Below are 5114 nucleotides of genomic sequence, written 5' to 3' on the forward strand. Positions count from 1 at the left end.
CTTATATCTTTTTATTAACTAGGCAAGTCAGGTAACAACAAATTCTTATTTATAATGACAGCCTACCGGAGAAAAGTGGGTTAACTGCTTTGTTCAGTGGCAGAACGACATCTTTTTTTATCATATAGAGAAAGTAAAGACAAAGGAAATTATCTGAGTTTCCCAACAAATAATACTGATCTAATATATATTTTTTTTAGACAAAGGAAATGATCTGTCATGCATCTATTATTATGTAAGGATGGGTCCTGTTTTTTAATCTGAAACCATCATACTCATCTAGTACAAAGAGAGTAGAGACAAAGGAAATTATCTATCATGCATCTATTATTATGTAAGGATGGATCCTGTTTTTTAATCTGAAACCATTATACTCATCTAGTACAAAGAGAGTAGAGACAAAGGAAATGATGTATCATGCATCTAGTATTAGCTAGCTATTAACAGAGGTAGGAGACACACTGTCAAGGCCTCTTCCTGTTCTCTCTCTCACCACAATTACGTGTTTTCCTGATGTACTTCTCTAGTGCTGTTCTGGGCGAGTGTCATGTTCTGGGCTGCTGGGTCTTTTGTTATTAACCAGCTAAATGTAACTACATGTAATCCCCAAAAGTAATTCTTCATCAGGGGAGGGCCATAAACAATAACTAGTAATGATGCATACACAAAGAAAGGTTCAAATCTCAGCTTTCTGGTAAACATAGTTATAAATTGCTTAGGTGTAGTCACTTTTGATGACACATGCTCAAGTATCTATCTGTCATGCATCTAGTATTCTTCCTGTTCTCTCTCTCACCACAATGAATGTTCAGTGTTCTACTAGTTTAGTCCTGTCCTGGGCTAGTGTCGTGTTCTGGGCGGCTGGGTCTTTTGTTAATTTGTAAAAAAATAATAATACCGAATATTTCACCTTTATATAACCAGGTAGGCTAGTTGAGATCAAGTTCTCATTTGCAACTGCGACCTGGCCAATATAAAGCAAAGCAAAGTAACGATTGCAAGCATGTGCTTTGTCAGTGGCTGTGATGTTTACGTTTCAGCCAGTAGTTGATGGACAGTCAGAAGAAAAAATTCAATTGTAGGAGGGACATCCTAGCTTTAAGTGCTTTCAGATTTCACATCCTAAGTCACTCAGGCTCAGGAAAAATTATTCTGTGTCCGTGGGAACCCGGGACTCAACGCAAGCCATTTCGATCTATGGAATCCACAGATCGATTTATAAGTGACAAAACGGAACCGTTACCAGAACCACCTAAATAGGGGACCTTACACCTAAGAGGTTTTAACTAAAGGGCTCCTAGGCAATAGCAGACAAGACAACAACAAAACGATTCACCCTGAATTCAACTCACAGAGGATTTTTAAACCTGTTCAAAAATATTTAAAAGAAACTGTTCAAAAACATAATTAGCCCTGACTAATACTTTTTTTAAATAAAAAAATATATATATATATATATATATATATATAAAACCAGTGTGTGATTGTATTTGGAGACAGCAGAATAATTAGTAAAAATATATATATATTTTTTAAATCCCCTAAATCTACACACAATACCTCTTAATGAAAAAGCAAAAACAGGTTTTTGGAATTTTTAGCAAATTTATAACAAATACAAATCCGAAATATCACATTTACATAAGTATTCAGACCCTTTACTCAGTACTTTGTTGAAGCACCTTTGGCAGCGATTACAGCCTCGAGTCTTCTTGGGTATGACACTACAAGCTTGGCACACATGTATTTGGGGAGTTCCTCCCATTCTTCTCTGCAGATCTTCTCAAGCTCTGTCAGGTTGGACGGGGAGCGTCGCTGCACAGCTATTTTCAGATCTCTCCAGAGAAGTTCGATCAGGTTCAAGTCCGGGCTCTGGCTGGGCCACTCAAGGGCATTCAGAGACTTGTCCCGAAGTCACTCCTGCGTTGTCTTGGCTGTGTGCTTAGGGTCATTGTCCTGTTGGAAGGTGAACTGTCACCCCCAGTCTGAGGTCCTCAGCGCTCTGGAGAAGGTTTTCATTAAGAATCTCTCTGTACTTTGCTCAGTTCATCTTTCCCTCGATCCTGACTAGTCTCCCAGTCCCTGCCGCTGAAAAACATCCCCAAAGCATGATGCTACCACCATCAAGCTTTAGGTATGGTGCCAGGTATCCTCCAGACATGACGCTTGGCATTCAGGCCAGAGAGTTCAATCTTGGTTTCATCAGACCAAAGAATCTTATTTCTCATAGTCAGAGTCCTTTAGGTGCCTTTTGGCAAACTCCAAGCGAGCTGTCATGTGCCTTTTACTGAGGAGTGGCTTCCGTCTGGAATACTAGATTGGGTTTCCGTTACATAGAGGAGAAAGTCATCTGCATACAGAGACCTTATTTAGAGTATCTTTAGTATTATAGCCGTGTATTGTTGCGTGAGATCTGATCGCTTGAGTGAGAGGTTCAACGGCTAGAGCAAAAAGCAGAGGCGACAACACACAACCCTGCCTTGTCCCTCCATGATGGTTAAATCGGTTCGACAATGATTAATGATTGTTTATTGAGTATTCTCGCAGAGGGGTTCCTATATAGAAGCTGGATCCATTTTATGAACCCGATAGGACCACTCAACTTGGTCAAAGGCCTTTTCAACGTCAAGAGATATAACGGCAAGGTCCACGTTGGGTAATCTCTGAGAATACATAATGTTGAAGAGGTGCCTGAGATTGAAGAATGAGTTTCTGTTGGGGGTAAAGCCGGTCTGGACTGAATGGATCCATTTGCCCATTAAAGTGCTAAGCCTGTTAGCCAGAGTTTTTGCTGAGATCTTCTGGTCTGTATTGAGGAGAGATATTGGTCTGTATGACCCTACTTCTTCCGTATCTTTACCCTTTTTATGTATAACTCTAATAACCACCTTATACAAGGTAGGTGGGAGAGCTCCATCCTCATTGGCCTGAACAAACAATTTGTACAGGTAGGGGGAATATGCCCAGAACTCGCTTTGTCACTCCTCCACCGGGCTGACTCCCTTTCAATGTGTCCTGTGATATCAGCCGGCCCTGGCTCCATGGACTCCGAACCAGACCGAGGCCCCTGCAGTGGATGAGTGGTTCCGGCGTGCAGAGGAGGTGTGGATCAGAGCCCCCAGTTTGTGGGGCCCTTCAATGTCCTCCGGAGGGTCAAAAGCATAACCTATCATCTAAAACTCCCTACCAACTACCGGATCTCACCTTCTTTTCATGTTTCCTTCCTCAGGCCGGTGGTATCTGGTCCCCTGGCTTAAGCCGTCACCCACGACACCCCTCCGCCTCCCCTGGACATCGAGGGGACCCCAACCTATGCTGTTAGGGCCCGCCTGGACTCCCGATGTCGTGGGGGTCGACAACAGTACCTGGTGGACTGAGAGGGTACGGTCTCGAAAAGCGCTCTTGGGTCCCGGTGGCGGACATCTTGGACCCCAAAATCATCCGGGATTTCCATCTCCCCCGTCCCTCTGGGCCGTCCTCCTGGCCAGCGTTGTACTGCGGCTGGAGCCGCGTGTCGGGGGGGTACCGTCTCGCCTACTCCTGCTGCCTCCCTTCCTCAGGCGCTCGATGTCCATCATTACGCACACCTGGTCATCATTTACTCTGTGATTACCCCCTCTTTATTTAGCCCTGAGTTGACATCAGTCATTATGTAATATTGTTTTCTCTCACGTTCTGTATCATTTCTTTATTAAACTCACCTTCTGCACCTCCTGACTCCTGGCATATAAATTACACTGGAGTAAAAGTGCTGCCTGGAATTAAGTGAATGTTGGTTTTATCTTTAAAGTTCAGTTTTTCAACAGAGGTCTTCCCTTCTGTCCACACTCAGTGCCGGTAAATGTAAAATATTATAGGCTGTCTAGGAGTGACTTTATGGTACAATCTTCTCTTTTTACTGTACTGTAGATCTGACCAAATCTGTTCGGCACCTGCGTGTGCTCACATGACAGCATATGTTTGACTGTGCTACAGGATTCCGTACATTGTGTGCCTTGCATTCACTTCCTCCTGGAGTGTCAGTAAGAAGTGTTGTACAGAATCACCCTTACAGTAACTTCAGAAAGAATTCACATCCCTTGACTTTTTCCAAATTTTGTTGTGTTACAGCCTGAATTTGGATTGAATTGAGATTTTGTGTCACTGGCCTACACATACATTTTTACAAATGTATAAAAAAAACATGTCTCAAGTCAATAAATATTCAACCCCTTTGATATGGCAAGCCTAAAAGTTCAGGAGTAAAAATGTGATTAACAAGTCACATAATAAGTTGCATGGACTCACTCTGTGCGAAATATTAGTGTTTAACCTGATTTTTGAATGACTACCTCATCTCTGTACCCCACACATACAATCATTTGCAAGGTCTTTCAATCGAGCAGTGAATTGCAAACACAGATTAAACCACAAAGATCAAAATGTAAACAAGCAGACATTGAATATCCCTTCGAGCATGGCGTAGTTATAAACCGCGCCCAAGGGCGCAGTGGTCTAAGGCACTGCATCTCCGTGCAAGAGGTGTCACCACAGTTCCTGGTTTGAATCCGGGCTGAATCATATCCGGCAGTGATTGGGAGTCCTATAGGACGGTGCACCATTGGCCCAGTGTCGGCTGGGGTAAGAATTTGTTCTTAACTGACTTGCCTAGTGATATAAAGATTGGGAAGGACTAGGAAGTTTTTGGGGGGATAAAAAGCCAAGCACAGAAAAAACTGGTTCAGTGTGCTGTCCAACAGACACTGGGAGACAAATTCACCTTTCCGCAGGACAATAAACTAAAACACCAGGCCAAATATACACTAAAGTTACTTACCAAGACAACATTGAATGTTCCTGAGTGGCCTAATTACAGCTTTGACTTATATCGGCTTGAAAATCTATGGCAAGATTTGAAAATGGCTGTCTAGCAATGATCAACAACTAATTTGATAGAGCTTGGAAGAATTAAAAAAATAATAAACCCGGTATGCAAATCTCTTAGAGATTTACCCAGAAAGGCTCACAGCTGTATTCGCTGTCAAAGATCATTCTAACATGTATTGACTCGGGTGTGAATACCTATGTAAATGAGATATTTCTGTATTTCATTTTCAATAAATGCGTAAACATTT

Source organism: Salmo trutta, chromosome 31, assembly GCF_901001165.1.
Source record: "Salmo trutta chromosome 31, fSalTru1.1, whole genome shotgun sequence".
In the NCBI taxonomy this organism is placed as follows: domain Eukaryota; kingdom Metazoa; phylum Chordata; class Actinopteri; order Salmoniformes; family Salmonidae; genus Salmo; species Salmo trutta.